Genomic DNA, 17,689 nt, shown 5'->3' on the forward strand with positions numbered 1-17,689 from the left:
TATGAAATCAACCTAAATGTCTATCAGCTGATGAGCGGAGGAAGGAAATGTGGTATATCTGCACAATGAAATACGATGCAGCCATGAAAAGTATGAAATCCTGTCATTTGCAGCAACATGGCTGTAATTGGAAGTCATTGTGTTATGTACGATGAGCCAGGCACAGAGAAATAAACATCGCATGTTCTCATTTATGTGGGAACTAAAGTTAACTCATGAAGGTAGAGAGTAGAATGATAGCAGGGCTGGGAAGGCTGTGCACGGGGTGGGGGTGGGAGATGAACAGACATTGTTTAATGGGTACAAACATACGATTAGATAGAAGAAATAAATCTAGTTTTTGATAGCACAGTAGAGTCACTCTAGTTGACAATGTATCTTAAAATAACAATGTGTATTTAAAATAGATCTTCAAGAGGAGATCTGAAATATTCCCACTAGACAGAAATGATAAATGTTCACAGTGATGGATATTCTAAATACTCTGATTTGATCATTATATACCTTTTATGCATGTATTGAAATATCACATGCATCCCATAAATATGTACAAATATTATGTATTAAAAAATTCTAAGCCAGCCGGACGCAGTGGCTCATATATGTAATGCCAGCACTTTGGGAGGCTGAGGTGGGTGGATCATGAGGTCAAGAGATGGAGACCACCCTGGCCAACATGGTGAAACCCTGTCTCTACTAAAAATACAAAAATTAGCTGGGTGTGGTGTTGAGCACTTGTAATCCCGGGTACTTAGGAGGCTGAGGCAGGAGAATCACTTGAACCCAGGAGGCAGAGGTTGTAGTGAACCAAGATTGTACCACTGCATTCCAGCCTGGTGACAGAGTGAGATGCCGTCTTGGAAAAAGAAAATTTTTAAGCCATCATTTTAATTAAAACACAATTTCATGGAATATTTTAATATTAGTCACTGTGATGAAAAGCATTTATAAAGCCTGCTCAGCATTAGTGTTTCATATTTTGCATGCAAACATAGAAGCCAGATTTGGAACTACTAGAGCCTCTTTGGAACGTAGCCCAAAGGGAGGAAAGCAGACATATGGAAGAGAGTTTTAGGATATTTATGCTTCTTCACAAACAACACATGTTTCTAAATTAAAAAAGGTCTGACCATGTCTGTGTATTTTTTGGCATCCTCAACATTTCCCATGCAAATGGGTGAGTTACATAATTTTCTTCTCTAGTTCTGTATTAGAAAGGGCAGAGCATGAAGATGGGACGTTGGTTCTCAGCTATTCATATTGTTAGTCAGTGAAGGAATCAATCACATAGCAGACAGCTTTGATACCCATTCTCACTTTTTGACTGTCTGTATGTAAGGACCTATATATGTGATACGGTGGCTGACCATGGTGTTTACGAGAAATTCACTGTGTTTTGTTCTTAATCATAAGTCAATCAAGCCAATCATTTCCACAGAGCTCAAACAATGTGGATAGAACTATTACATGGCCCGTATGATTTTAAAAATAAATTGGACTGTGATTTTTCTGAGAAGCAGAAAATGCTCTGGGTAGCAAGGGGTACCTGTTTCTGAAAAAAAGTTGGGAGACAAGAGAGAGTTTTCAAGCATCAAAATGAATGTGGGTTTGAAGTTAAAAAAAAAAAAAAAAGGGAAAACCAAAATGACTGCAAGTGTTTTGAATGGCTGAAAGCATCCGCACTTAATTTATGTTCCATTGTTTGCGACATAGCATGTAATGTCACCCAGTACTGGTTTCTGGAGGGGCACCTAAGTGTATCCGGTGCTAACTGTAGTGTGATGAACTGTACCAACAGCTTAAAGAGAGACACATGATCCCTGCATTGTTCCAGTATCTAATTAGATACTGAGTAGTGGGCGAATGTTGAATATTGAGAGCAAGAAAAAGAATCTGGCATGTCTTTTGTTGAAATTCAGTCCCCTCATTTCCCCCCTACATTCTCCACGGCAGTCTGAAAATTTTTCAATCACTTTTTTTAAGGATACAGTGACTTTTATCACAATTTTATCAATCAAAACCACATGTGGTTGCCCCGTTGATGACAGAGAATAACAAAATCCTATTTGTTAAGACCAAACTCAGGTAGTAAATAACTGGGATGCAATGTGAAATCTTACTTCTTTAAAAAGAAACAATGTTGCCTAAAAATTTGGAGAGTGAAATGAACTTTTTGAAGGGAAAACCATATGAAATTACACTGGTGGCTTAGTAACTTTTCCCCCTATCAGATCAATTCTATTTTTGCCCCAAAACCATCACACTCAGCAAGCATCCTCCTTCAAACTACCCAGCCTATGAACAAGAATGCTGTGGCAGATTGCGTAAACTAGTGACGTAGACAAGTGTGGATTATAGTCATGACCATGTGACAGAGCAGGGGCCAGCAAACTACTGACAATGGGCCAAATTTGGACCAGTGCCTATTTTTACGAATAAAGTTTTATTGGAACACAGCTATGCCCCTTCACTGACATGTCGTCTCTAGTTGCTTTCGTGAAACGATTGCAGAATGGGGTGGTTGCAAAAGAGACTAAGGGGCCCACAGTTTGTTTTGTTATCCTAACTTTTACAGACATAGTTTACTAACTCCTCTTTTAGATGATCAAGGATAAAATGTGATCAGACAAAGCACGATCATAATAACTGGCCCCTGGGGAAGAGGGATTAAGAAGAATTGTGGTAACTTAAGAAACATTTCCTTCGAATTCTTGGGCCATAACATTGTTTTGTTTTTAGTGGTATAAGGAAGACTAATCCTGTGTACGTCACAAAGGTCATCGGCAGTCACTCAAAGACCTCTCTTCTATATGACTGGAATTCTTTGCTCTTGGAGTTGGTTTTGGCCAGTAGCCAGGACGTCTCTGTCTAGCCTTCTCTGTCTAGCCTCTCACCCATGTCCTGGTTCTGAAAGGACCTGGCTACAACCTAAATGCATAGTAGCTGCTTTAAGGAGTGTGGAAGCTTCAGGTCCCTCCTTCGACATCTTCGTTGTGGAATGACTTGTCCTAGCATTCATATTCCAGGATCGTTAGGGATTAAGCATAGCCTTGCTTTTGGAAAGTGATGAATGTTTGGGTGTCATTTTGTCTGTTTTTATTTTTAGCTCTGGAACCCGTTTGATTTTTGGAATGCTATCCATTTTAGTACGATTGCGCAAAGAGAACATGTAATCGTATCTTGAACAAGATCTTTGATCACTTAATTGATGAATTAAAGACCCTCAAAGGCTGTGCACCAGGCGGAATGCTTCAGATGTACCAGTAATTTTAGAAGTGCTTTGTTATTAGTTCCTTATTTCCAGCCGTCCTGCAAAAGGTATTTCGAAATGTATATTGAAGTCAAAGCCAAGCTGCCTCTCTTCCCCAACAGCTACAGAGCTCCAGGGAACTTTTCTAGGAAGTCGGTGTCAGGATATTTGGAAAGGTTAATTCATCTCTAGGTGATAGGAACCAGGTTGTGTCCATTTGAACTGAGAGAATGAAAGGAGGAGGAGGACAAAAGTGAGACACTAGAAAAAAATACAGCCTACATAACCAGAGAAAATCGCCATGAAATGTGTAAGGCCTGTGGGCCTTTGCTTAAAAGAAATCAGGCTGGGGGCAGTTTAGAATTTTAATGGTAAAATGAAAGGTCTCGACTGTGATTAGATATTTTCAGGTGATTGATGCTCCCCCACCATCCACCACATCACTGTTGGTGATAGCGAGATGGTAATAATTTTAGCAGACTCGTTTGATTTTATGTTTTGCTATCTCACAAAGCTGAGATGGCAAGTTGATTTCTCAGCAGCCTCTCCCAGCTCTAGCTTGTTTCCATATCTGAATTACAGGACATCTTTTGAATGTACCCCTGTCACTCAGAAAATAAGCTGAATCTTTTGTGTCCAGCCCGAATACTTGGGACTCTGGGTGCCTTTGTGCTTTGCTGCATGAAGTGAGAAGGGGAAACATGGATGGTGTGAGCCATCCGTGTGTCTTGGCGGCAGATCATAGAATAGAGTTCTTCGTTGTATATACACCCATGTCTGAAATATTGAAATACTTTTTACTCGGGGATCAAAGTTTAATTGGGGACATTTCACCTGACTTCAGGGAGGCAGTACAAAGAGTGCTGAATTGTGAGCCAGAGGCTTGCATTCTGGTGCTGATGTTTTACTCAGAATCCTTTAATTTGTGGCTTGTTGGTATCTTAGTCCATTGGGGCTGTTATAATGAAATGCCATAAACTCAGTAGCTTCGAAACCATGGAAGCTTATTTCTTAGAGTTCCTGAGGCTGAGGAGTCCAAGATCAAGGCAGATGCGGTGTCTAGTGAGAGTCTGTTTCATCGTAGGTGGTGCCATCCTGCTCTGTCCTCACCTTGTAGAAAAGGCAAGGAGTTTCTCTCAGGCCTCTTTTATAAGGGCATGAATTCTATTCATGAGGGCTTCCCCTCATGACCTGATCACCTCCCAGGGACCCCACCTCCTGATATCATGCCCTTGGAGGTTAGGATTTCAACATACAAGTTTGACAGGGACACAGACATTGAGACTGTAGTAGCTGTATATATGAATGGTCACATCTGTCAATGGCAGAGACGCACAGCTACAGACCTTATTAGACTATTTGTTTAGGCTCATGAAATAGACGATTCTGATACTGGAGAGGAGAAAAGAATTATGCAATTGTGGCATGCCTATACCCCTCTGAAATAGAATACACCTGGAAATTTGAGTTTAGTATTGGGGACCACATTTTAAGGCATATATTTCAAATTAGAATATGTCCAGGATGGTGAGAGGACTTGAAATCAACTTTCCCTTCAGTGAAGTTTTGAGTATTTATTATGCACCAAACACTGTACCAACCACTGGAAATATAGTGGTTAAAGGCAAATATGAGGTCAGGTGCAGTGGCTCATGCCTGTAATCCCAACAGTTTGGGAGACCGAGGCAGGTGGATCACCTGAGGTCAGGAGTTCGAGACCAGCCTGGCTAACATGGTGAAACCCTATCTCTACTAAAAACAAAAATTAGCTAGATGTGGTGGCACATGTCTATAATCTCAGCTACTCAGGAGGTGGAGACAGGAGAATTGCTTGAACCTGGGAGGCAGAGATTTCCATGAGCTCAGCTGGCACCATTACATTCCAGCCTGGGCAACAGAACGAAACTCCATCTCAACAACAGCAACAAAAAGACAAATATGAAAACTACCCTCATGGAGCTTATAGTCTAAAGGAGAAAATGAAATAATTGAGCACACACACAAGCTATCTATTTAGCTAATGAAAACTTATGAGGGAGCTGTGATATATAGGTAGTGGGGAATGGGTCCTAATTTAGAAGGTGTCAGAGGCAATATCTAGAAGGAAATAATATTTTAACTGAGGGTGGAAGGATGGGAAAAATAGGTTGGCGAGCATTCCAGAAGAGTGTAAGAGTCCTGAGATGGGAAGAAACCTGCCATGCCCTAGGGACTGAGCAGACTGCTGCACCTCTGATGCAATAAAGGAGGGCAGGGGAGAGTGAGGCAGCATCACAGAGGAAGGCTTGGGTCATACCACTCAAGGTTTGAAGTGCTCTGGGTGGGAGGCTGAAGTTTACTCAGTGTCATGGGAAGCCACGGAGGGTTTTCAAGCAAGGGAGTGAGGTGATCTGCTTGATAATTTAGAAAGACTGTTGGCTCCCGCATGAAGATGGCTGAAGAAAGGTGGGCCAGGAAGGGGGCAATGAAGAGACTACATGAGCCCAGGCTGAGATGAAGAAATGCATATGAATTCGTATACACCAAAAAGAAAAATGGGCAGCTTTTGTGTTAAAATGCAGGTAGGATGGGAGATTGCAGGAATCGATTGTGACTTTCAGGTGCCTGTCACTTGATACAATGAGGAAGAACACATCTGAGTGGGGTTTATCTGTTAAAATAGCTGTTCCAAGGTTTAAATGAGATAAGACTATGTCTTAATTACTAACACCCTGTAACTAACTGCCTAGGGGAAATCAAGAGGCATGACTGGAGAAACTAGAGATGTTTCATCTGGGGAGGTAAAAACTCCAGGAAGAAGTGCTTCATCATCATCTTTCCGTCAACTGTTGTTAACTCCTTGGTCAGTCACAGATTCTTTTAGAGCCTCTCTGTAAAAACAGGCTTGGCCAGCCACAGTGGCTCACACCTGTAATCCCAGCACTTTGGGAGGCCAAGGTGAGCCGATCACGAGGTGAAGAGATCGAGACCATCCTGGCCAACATGGTGAAACCCCATCTCTACTAAAAATACAAAAGTTAGCTGGGCATGGTAGTGCACGCCTGTAATCCCAGCTACTCAGGAGGCTGAGGCGGGAGAATCACTTGAACTGGGTAAGCAGAGGTTGTAGTGAGCAGAGATCATGCCACTGCACTCCAGCTTGGTGACAGAGTGAGACTCTGTCTCAAAAAATCAAAACAAAACAAAAAAAAAACAGGCTCACATATATAATATTGAATATAATTTTCAGAACTTCATGGACTATCTGAAACTGATCCATGCATTGTTTGTGAACCCTTACTATGTAAGAACCCCTGTTTGAAATATATGAAGTGCTGTCTCATGGAAAGAGGTTAACCTAGAGTCAGTATTGCACAGTCTAGATTAAAGTCTCTTAAATTTGCTGAGGCTCAGGTTCCCACTTGGGTAAATGAGATGAATGATGCCTGTTTATCAGTTTAAATAGCTGTTCCAAGGTTTAAATGAGATATACTGTATGTTAATTACTTACATCCTTTAGCTACTAATATTTTTGGTAAATGAACCCACATGGAGTTAGATATAGCTTGTATAAAGAGGAACTTTTGTTTGTGTAGGGTTCTTAAAATTTATTTTTATTTTTATTTTTGAGATGGAGTCTTGCTCTGTCACCAGACTGGAGTGCATTGGCACGATCTTGGCTCACTACAACCTCCGCCTCTGGGGTTCAAGTGATTCTCCTGCCTCAGCCTCCCAGGTAGCTGGGATTACAGGCACATGCCACCACACCCAACTACTTTTTATGTTTTCAGTAGAGACGGGGCTTCACCATGTTAGCCAGGATTGTCTCGATCTCTTCATCTTGTGATCCACCCGCCTGGGCCTCCGAAAGTGTTGGTATTACAGGCAGGAGCCACCGTGCTTGGCCAAAGAGGAACTTTTGTAATAAGAGCTGTCAATGGCCAGGATGGACTACCTGATGAAATGGTGATTTGTAAAATTGTTCAAGTGAAACGTGAATGATGCCCTGCTCATCATGAGGTGGGGTATGTTAGACCAGATGATATCTAAAGCCCTACCCCACGCATGAGTGTCACCAAAGCCTAACTATATGTAAATTTGTAAGATCCAGTGGAGAAGTAAATCTGTATAAGACAGTGCTAAATAAAGCAATGCATAAATGAGTTATGGTGGTAGACAGTGTTGGATGGTTGCCCCCGTCTGAACCCACAGCCTTTCCCATAGTCATCTTTATCCGAGGGTGACCATATGACAGACATTCTACTCAGTGAACACACAGAAGTTTCTGGTAAACCTCTTGTTTTCCTGGAAAAAAAAGTAGCATACTTAACTAGTAAGCATGTTTTGAAGTTTGTTCTTTTACCTTTACCTTCTTTTATCCTGGAATATGGAAGCGATGTCAAGACCATGTCTTTTGACTACGAGATAACACGTTAGGAGGCAAAGTTGAAGAGAATAATAGAAATGTTCCCATTTCTCTTGAATATATATCTAGGAGTAGAATTTCAGGATCATTTGGTAACTTTGTATTATAACCTTTGATGAATTACAAAATTGTTCCCCACAGTGGGTGTACCATTTTATATTCTCCCTAGCAAGGCACGGGGGTACCACTTTTTCCACATGTTCCCCATCACTGACTATGGTCATTTTGATTATGGCCGTCCTAGTGGGTGTTAAATGGTCTCTAATTTTGGTTTTGATTAGAATTTCCCTTAATGATGGTGAGCATTATTTAATGCATTTATTGGCCATCTGTATATCTTCATTAGAGAAATATCTGTTCAGATCCTCTGCCCATTTTAAAAATTGGGCTATTATTTAGTTACTGAGTTACTACAGTTCTTTATATAGGCTAGATACACGCCCTCATCAGATACGTTATTTGCTAATATTTTTTCCCATTGTATGGGTTGTCTCTTCACTTTCTTAATGGTATCATTTTTAGCACAATTTTACGTTTTAATGTAGTCCATTTTGTCTGTTTTTACAAAAATCATTACTTGTGTTTTTCTTTTTGTATCCAAGAAAATTTTGCCCAATCCAAGATCATGAAAATTTGCTCTTACATTTTCTTCTAAGCATTTTTTATTTTGAAATAGTTTTAGCTGTTACATTTAGGTCTATGATCCTTTCTTCTGAGTCTTTTTTTTTTTTGAAATGGAATTTCACTCTCATTGCCGAGGCTGGAGTGCAATAGCGTGATCTTAGCCCACTGCAACCTCTGCCTCTCAGGTCCATATGATTCTCCTGCCTCAGCCTTCCGAGTAGCTGGAATTACAGGCGTGTGCCACCATACCTGGCTGATTTTGTATTTTTTAGTACAGACAGGGTTTCTCCATATTGGTCAGGCTGGTCTCAAACTCCTGACCTCAGGTGATCCGCCTGCCTCGGCCACCCAAAGTGCTGGATTATAGGCATGAGCCACCATGATTATAGGCATGAGCCACCATGCCCAGCCCCCTTTCTGAGTGTTTTTGGTTTGGCTATCCAATTGTCCCAGCAGCGTTTATTGAGAGACCATTTTTTCCCCACTGAATTGTTTTGACACTTGTCAAAAGTCAATTGACCATAAATGTCGGTTTATTTCTAAATGTTCAATTTTATTCCATTGATCTACATGTCTGATTTTTATCAGTATCATGATATCTTGATTACTAGAACATTGTAAGATTTGAAATTAGGAAGTGAGCAGGTAAGAACTTAGGAAGTGAGTCAGTAATAAAAAATAGGAACTTTTTCTATTCCAAGATTGTTTTCACAATTTTGGATCCCTTGCTTTTGCATAGGATTTTTAGGACCAATGTATCAATTTCTGTGAAAAGCCAGCTCAGATTTTGATAAGGATCATATTGAATATGTACATTAATTTGGTTAACATTGCCATCTTAACAATATTGTTCAATCCATGAACATCAATTTGTTTGTGCAACCTGATTTTTCCTGGACATTGGACAAGAGCTTGGGATACAGAAAGCTCAGGATGCATAAAGCTATCACACTGACCCTCTGAGCTCTTAAACACCTCTGCCATCTATGGATAGCAAAACTAAAAGAACACTCTAACATGTGCCCTCTGGGGCTTCCAGGGTCATGGATACGCCCCCTTAGATGCTGGTATGGGACCTGCACAAAATTTTGCTCCTGTCTGTGCCCAAAAGTGCGCACTGTGACTCCTGTGCCCACTCACCTGACTGCTCTCTCTCCTGGGAGGGATTGAGGGCTGCAGGCTGAGTAAGTAAGCAAGGCGCCCCTGCCACGAGGCCCACAGAGGGGTCAAGGGAAATTTTCTGTTTCAAAATTAGCTGGGCATGGGTACATGTACCTGTAGTCCCAGCTACTTGGGAGGCTGAAGTGGGAGGATCTCTTGAGCCTGGGAGGTCAAGGCTGTAGTAAGCCATGATCGTGCCACTGCACTCCAGCCTGAGTGTCTGAGTGAGACTGTGTCTCTTAAAGAAAAAGAAAAAAATATTTTTTTAGCAATATTTTTGAGTTTGCGGTCTATGCATTTTATATTTCTTCTGTTAAATTGATTCTTAAGTATTTTATTCTTTTGATGCTACTGTAAATGGAATTATTTTCTTAATTTCATTTTTGCAACTTTCATTTCAAATGTATGGAACTACAATTGGTTTTTCAATATTTACCTTGTACCCTGCAACCTCGTTGAAGTTCTTTATTAATGCTAATAATTTTCAGTGTATTTTTAAGGATTTTCTCTATATAAGATTATGTCATCTGCAAATAGTTTCACCTCTTCCTTTCAGTCTACAATGCCTTTTATTTCTTTTCTTGCCTAATTGCTCTGGCTAGAGTGTCCCATACAATGCTGAATAGAAGTGGTGAGAATAGATATCCTCGTCTTTTTCTGCTTTTATAGGAAAAACATTTGGTCTTTTACCATTAAGTACAGTGTTAGCTGTGGATTTTTTTGTAGATTACCTTTATCAGGTTGAATAAGCTCCTTCTATTCCTAGTTAGTTCTTATCATGAAAGGGTGTTGGATTTTTGTCAAATGCTTTTTCTGCGTCTATTGAGATGATTATGTTTGCCCTTTATTCTGATAATGTGGTATATTACATTGATATTTTAGATGTTAAAACAACCTTGTATTCCTAGGGTAAATTCCATTCGGTTACAGTACATATTTCTTTTTATATGTTGCTGAATTATTTTGACAAAAATCGCAATTTTATTTTTGCACCAACCTAATAGGTTTGCTAGTACAGTTGTCTGTCAGCATCTGTGGAGGATTTGTTTTAGGACTCCCCATGGATCCCCAAGTCTGCAGATGCTCAAGATCCTTGTGTAAAATGTTATGTTATTGGCATATAGCCCACGTGCATTCTTCTGTATACTTTACTTTTATTTACTTTTTTAATAATTTCAACTTATGGCCAGGTGCAGTGGCTCATGCCCGTAATCCCAGCACTTAGGGAGGCCAAGGTGGGGAGATCATGAGGTCAAGAGATTGAGACCATCCTGGCCAACATGGTGAAACCCTGTCTCTACTAAAAATACAAAAATTAGCTGGGAGTGGTGGCACATGCTTGCTGTCCCAGCTACTTGGGAGGCTGAGGCAGGAGAATCACCTGAACCTGGGAGGCGGAGGTTGCAGTGAGCCGAGATTGTGCCACTGCACTCCAGCCTGGCAACAGAGCGAGACTCTGTCTCAAATAATAATAATAATAATAATAATAATAGTAATTTTAACTTTTAGATTCGGGTAGTACATGTGCAGGTTTGTTATATGGGTATATTACATGATGCTGGAGTTTGGGTATGAATGATTTTGTCATTCAGATAGTAAGCAGGTGGTTTTACAACCCTTGCTCTTTTCACCCTATCCCCTACCAGTAGTCCCCAGTGTCCATTTTTCCCAACCTCATGTCCCTGTGTACCCAATGTGTAGTTCCCACTTATAAGTGAGAACATGCAATATTTTGTTTTCTGTTCCTGCATTAATTCACTTAGGATAATGGCCTCCAGCTGCATTCATGTTGCTGCAAAGGACATAATTTCATTCTTTTTTTATGGCTCTAATAGATATGTACCACATTTTCTTTACCTAATCTACCATCGATGGGTAGTTAGGTTGATTCTATGTCTTTGCTACTGTGAATAGTGCTGTGATGAACATATGAGTGCATGTGTATTTTTTGTAGAAGGATTTATTTCCCTTTGGTATACACCCAGTAATGGGATTGCTGGTTGAATGGTAATTCTGTTTTAAGTTCTGCGAGAAATCTTCAGACTGCTTTCCACAATGGCTGAACTCCTACCAGCAGTGTCTAAATGTTCCCTTTTCTCTGCAACCTCACCAGCACCTGTGATTTTTTCACTTTTTAATAATAGCCATTCTGACTGGTGTGAGGTGGTATCTCATTGTGGTTTTGATTTGCATTTGTCTAATGATAAGTGATGTTGAGAATTTTTAAATATATTTGTTGGCTGCTTATACATCTTTTAAGAAGTGTCTATTCATGTCCTTTGCCTACTTTTTTATGGGGTCATTTGTGTTTTGCTTGTTGAGTTGTTTAAGTTTCTTATAGATTCTGGATATTAGACCTTTGTCAGATGCTGACATGGTTTGGATTTGTGTCTCCGACCAAATCTCATGTTGAATTGCAATCCCCAGTGTTGGAGAAGAGGCCTGATGGGAGGTGATTGTATCGTGGAGGCAGACTTCCCCCTTACTGTTCTTGTGATAGTGAGTAATCATGAGATCTGGGTGTTTCAAAGTGTGTAGCACCTCCTCCTTTGTTCTCGTCCTCCTGCTCCGGCCACATAAGATGTTGCCTGCTTCCCCTTTGCCTTCTGCCATGATTGTAACTTTCCTGAGCCCTCCCCAGGACCTGTACAGTCTGCTGAACCGTAAGCTAATTAAACCTCTTTTCTGTTAAATTACCCAGCCTTAGATCACTCCGTCACCCAGGCTGGATAAGTCAGATGTGATAATAGCTGACTGCATCTTTGACCGCCCCAAAGGGCTCAGGTGATCTTTCTGCCTTAACCTTCCAAGTAGCTGGGACTACAAGCATATGCCACCATGCCCAGCTAATTTTTGTGAGGTGTTTTCTTTTTTTTTTTTTTTAGAAATGGGGTTTCACCATGTTTCCCAGGCTGGTCTCAAACTCCTGGGCTCCAGCAGTCTACTCACTTTGATCTCCCAAAGTGCTGGGATTATAGGTGTGAGCTGCTGCACCTGGCCTAATTTATGTTACTTTTTATTGTTGTGTTAATTTTAATTTTGGGGGATATTTTTGATCTGCAATTGGTTAAGTCCATAGATGCTGAACCCATGGATATGGAGGGCCAGCTGCATTTTGTTGAAGATTTTTGTGTCTACAGTTGTAGAGGATGTTAGTCTGTGGTTTGTTTTCTTGTTGTATCTTTTGTTTCGGTGTCATGGTAATACTGGCTTCATTCTGTTGGTGAAAATGTGTTCCCTCATCTTTTTTGAAGAGTTTGTGAAGAATAGGTACTAAATCTTTCTGGAGTGTTTGGTAGAATTCATCAATAAAACCATGTGGGCCTGGGCCTTATTTGTGGGAAGTTGTAAAATTGCTAATTTGATGTCTACTTTCTATAGGTCTATTCAGATATTCTATTTTTTTCCCAATCATTTGGTAATTGGTGTCTTTCTATGACTTTGTCCATCTTATCTAAATTATCTAATTTTTTGGCATACAGCTGTTCATAGTATTCACTTAAAATAAACAAAAATTTATTTATTTAAGATTGGTAGCAATATCCCTTCTGTCATTCTGATCTTAATAATTTGTCTTCCTTTTTTTTCTTGGCCAGTCTAGCTAAAAGTTAATTTTTAAAAGCTTTTCAAATAAACACTTTTTGGCTGTCTTGATTTTCTCTATTATTTTATTATCTATCTCTAGTCTAGCCTTCATTTATTTTCTCACTGCAACTGGCCCCCACCCCCACTGCTGCCGGGTTCAAGTAATTCTCCTGCCTCAGCCTCCCGAGTAGCTGGGATTACAGGTGCCCACTACCATAGCTGGCTAATTTTTGTATTTTTAGTAGAGACAGCATTTTGCCATGTTGGCCATGCTGGTCTCAAACTTCTGACCTCAGGTAATCCACCCGTCTTGGCCTCCCAAAGAAGTTTGCTCTTCTTTTTTCAGTTTCTTAATTGGAAGCCTAGTTATCGATTTGAGATCTATCTTATTTTATAATATGAGCAGTTAAATCATAAATTTCTTTCTTCTTCAACAGCATGCTATAAGTTTTGGTATGTTGTGTCTTTGTTTTCATTTGTTTCAAAGTAGTGTCTAATTTTCCTTGTGATTTCTTCTTTAACCTATTGGCTGTTTAGGAGCATGCTGTTTAATGTTCATATATTTTGAATTTTCCAGTTTTCCTTGTTACTGATTTAATGTGATTCCATTATGGTCAGAGAACATACTCTGTATTAGTTCAATATTTTTAAATGTATTGAGATTCATTTTATAGCCTAGCATATCGTTTATCTTGGAGAATGTTTCATATGTAATCGAGAAGAATGTGAATCTGACTGCTATTGGGTAGAATGTTCCATAGGAGTCTGTTAGGTGGTTTATGATGTTCAAATATCTATTTCCTTGTTGATCTTCTTTGCATAAATGAAAATGAGATATTGAAGATTTTCTTTATTGTTGAACTGTCCTTTTTTCCCTTTAATTTTGTAAAATTGAAGACTTTGCTTCATGTATTTTGGAGCTTTCTTTTTAGGCACACATGTTTATGATTGCTACACATTCCTGGTGGCTTGGACCTTTTATATCCATAAAATACCCCTATTTTTCTGCAGTAATATTTTTGTTTTTAAAGTCAGTTTGATTTGATCTTAAGGTAGCTATTTCATATTGCATCTCTTTTATTATTGTTGTTTGTATGATATATATTTTTCTGTTATCTAGCTTCAGTCTGTTTGGATCATTGAAATTACAACTACCATTTGCTTATTTGTTTTTCTGTATGCCTCATGTGTTTTATTCTGTATTCTTCCATGTGTTCTTCTTAACTATATATTTTCTACTGCAATATTTAATGCTATTAAAGACTTTCAAATTCTGTTTCTTGAGTTACTTTGTATATGCTACATGGTTTACAATCAAACATCTTATCAGAATCTACTTCAGATTTATTCTGAATTTGTTTCAATGAACTCTAAAAACTTTATTTGGAACATTTTCTCCTTTTTGTGCCATTATTATACATATTAAATCTGTATATGTTATTAATGCAACACTACATTGTATGTCCTTTAAAGAAACTGAGAGAAGGAAGGAGGGCAAGATTATATTTATGGAGCTTGTTATGTTAATTTTTTATTTACTCCGGCTTCTCTTTACTTTATAATGTAGATTTGAATTACCATCTGATATTATTTTCTTACTCCAGTATGAAGTCTTCCTACCTGCCTCCTTTGTGCTGTTATTTTTATGTTACAGGACCAACCATACAATTATGTATTTACTTCTTGCAGTTGCTTTTAAAATCAGTTAAGACAAGAAAGATGGAATTAAATTGTCGTTTCCAATTACCTATGTAGTTACCTTTACTGGCATTCAATTTTTTATTTTTATTTTAAATTTGTTTCTGATGTCAGTCATTTGCTATCAGCCTGAAGAACTTCTTTTAGTATTCCTTGTATGGCAGGCCTGCTGGTGGCAAATTATTTCCGTTTTTGTTCATCTGGGAATATCTCTCATCTTTATTTTTAAAGTATAGTTTTGCTGGTTATAAGATTCTTGGTTGACAGTTTTTGTACTTTTAGTAACTTGAATGTCATCTTATTGCCTTCTGCCTCCACTGTTTCTCACAAGAAGTCAGGACTTAATCATATTAAGATTCTCTTGTTCATAAGGAGTTGTTTTTCTCTTGTTCTTTCAAGATTTTTTTTTAATCCTTGGATTTCAATATTTTGATTATATGTCTGGCTTGGACCTCTTTCAGTTGATCCTACTTAGAGTTTGTTGAGATTCTTTGTGTATAGATTAATGTTTTTGTTTTTTCCAAATTTGAGAAGTTTTCTAAATAATTTGATTTAAAATAGGAAAAGGATCTAAATAGATATTTCTCAAAAGAAGACATGCAAACAGCCAAAATACTTAACACTACTTATCATCAGGGAAATGCAAATCAAAACCTCAGTGAGATAATCATCTCACCCCAGTTAGAATGGCTGTCATCTGAAAGATGAAAAAATAACAAATGCTGGCAAGAATGTGGAGAAAAGGAAAGTCTTATATACTGTTGGTAGGAAGGTACAGTAGTATAGCTATTGTGGAAAACAGTATAGAGGTATCTCAAAAAATTAAAAATGGAACTACCATAAAATTTAGCAATCTCACTACTGGGTATTTGTCCAAAAGAAAGGAAATCAGTATATCAAAGAGACACTTGCACCCCTGTGTTTGTTGTAGCACTATTCATACTAGTCAAGATAGGGAATCAACCTAAATATCCAACAGATTAATGGATGAAAAAGTTTGGCATATATATACAAGAGAATACTATTCGGCCCTAAAAAAGCATGAAATTTTGTCATTTGTGGCAAAATAGATGAAAGTGGAGGACATGTTTAGTGAAATAAGTCAGAAAGATAAATACTGCATGTTCTTACAAGTGGGAGCTAAAAGAAAATTTAGCTCATAGAGGTATAGTGTACAATTGTAGTTATTAGAGGCTGGAAGGGTTGGGGGAAGAGAGAATAAAGAAAGGTTGGATAATAGATACAAGTTACAAGTAGATAGAAGGAATAAGTTCAAGGGTTCTGTGGCACTGTAAGGTCAGTATGACTAACAATAATTTAATATATTTTTCAGAAAGAGGGGAGACTTTTGAATGTTCATAACAAAAATAATAAATGTTTGATGTGATATGCTGATTACCCTGGATTTGTTTATTATACATTGTATACATGTATTGATATATCATTCTGAATCCCATAAGTATATACAAATATTATATGTCACCTAAAAATGAAAAAAATCAGAACAAAATGTGAGAAGTTTTCAGCTGTTATTTCTTTGAATATTTTTTCTGTTCTCTTCAAAGCTCTCCTTCTAGTAGTCCATGATGTGTATATTGGTGCACTTAATGGTATCCTATATTTCTCTGAAGTTCTTTTTATTTTTATTCATTTATTTCCTCTGGTCATCACATTGCATAATCCATATTAATATCTCTTAAAGTTTGCAGATATTTTCTTCTTCCAGCCCCTCTTGAGCTCCTCTAGTAAGTATTTCATTATTATTATTTTAGATGGAGTCTTGCTCTTTCACTCAGGCTGGAGTGCCAGTGGCGTGATCTTAGTTCTCTGTGACCTCCACCTCCTGAGATCAAGCAATTCTCTGCCTTAGTCCCTTGAGTAGCTGGGATTACAGGCAACTGCCACCATACCTGGCTAATTATTTTCCATTTTTAGTAGAGACAGGGTTTCGCCATCTTAGCTAGGCTGATCTTGAACTCTTGACCTTGTGATTCACCCGCCTCAGCTCCCAAAGTCTGGGATTACAAGTGTGATGTAATGGCTTTTTATCTCTTTATTTATACTCTCCATTTTATGAGTCATTGTCATCTTACCTTCTTACAATTCTTTAAGATTGGTTTCTTGTAATTTTCATACATATTCATAAAAGCTGTTTTGAAGTCTTTGCATAGTCTATCATCTGGGACATTTGAAAGCAAATTTTACTTCCTGATTTTCTCCCCATGTGTATGGATAACACCTCCTTGTTTCTTTGCATGTCTCATAATTTTTGGGAGGAGAAGATCAGATAATGGAGCAAATTTGGGTATTGAGTCCTTCCTCTTAGGGGTTCTTGCTGTTGTTTACTTGGCTATTTGTTTATTTGTTTAGTGACTTTGCTAAAATAAATCTGCAAAGTCTATTTCTCTTGTAGTGTGTATTCTCTGATGGCCTTGCTAAGACTCAACTTTCCTCACCCCTTAGAAAAAAAGTTCTTTAGCCTGGCTACTTAGGGATTGCCCCTGGTTTACAGTAGATGATTGTTTATTCGGTGTTTGGTCAGAGGTTGTATTTAAGCCCATGTGCTGGTGAGACTCCTCTCCTAGCTGATGAGTCTGTATGCAGTTTGGAGAGTACTTTCAAAAGTACTGCCTCATGCCTGGCTCTGATTGCCCCTGAGCTGATGTAGCTTAGGGCATGCACATATACTTCTCATTCTCCAGAGTTGATGTGATCCTAAGAGACCTCTTCTCTTCTCTGGTTCTATCAAACTTTTTGCTGCCCTGACAGCTTGCTTGTATCGTAGAACTATCAGCTTCCTTTCAACGATTCTCCACCAAGGTCTATGTATCCAAGGCCCATAGCTTAGCACAAGGATCTAGCAGCTGAGATCTTTCTGCCAAATGGGTAACTTTATCTTTAAAAAAAGTATTTTTTCACCTCAGCTAGAATCTCCTGTTTGTCTGTTTTCTACCTTGGGCATAACT

The 17,689-nt window shown here is 38.7% G+C and overlaps 1 protein-coding gene across 35 annotated transcripts in view; it reads left to right on the plus strand.

Moving 5' to 3' along the window:
• ZFHX3 (zinc finger homeobox 3) overlaps positions 1-17,689 on the plus strand; it is a 1,555,416-nt gene that overhangs the window by 311,234 nt on the left and 1,226,493 nt on the right. For 3 of the 35 annotated variants that reach the window (XM_054248776.2, XM_054248780.2, XM_054248779.2), the window contains exon 1: positions 5,592-5,811. The exons of the other annotated variants lie outside the window; for them this stretch is intronic. The gene's annotated coding sequence lies outside the window, so the exon portion shown is untranslated. Of the gene's footprint in view, positions 1-5,591; positions 5,812-17,689 lie in introns of those variants that run through there. 35 annotated transcript variants of the gene reach the window in all.

This window comes from Callithrix jacchus, chromosome 20, assembly GCF_049354715.1.
Source record: "Callithrix jacchus isolate 240 chromosome 20, calJac240_pri, whole genome shotgun sequence".
Classification (NCBI taxonomy): Eukaryota; Metazoa; Chordata; class Mammalia; order Primates; family Cebidae; genus Callithrix; species Callithrix jacchus.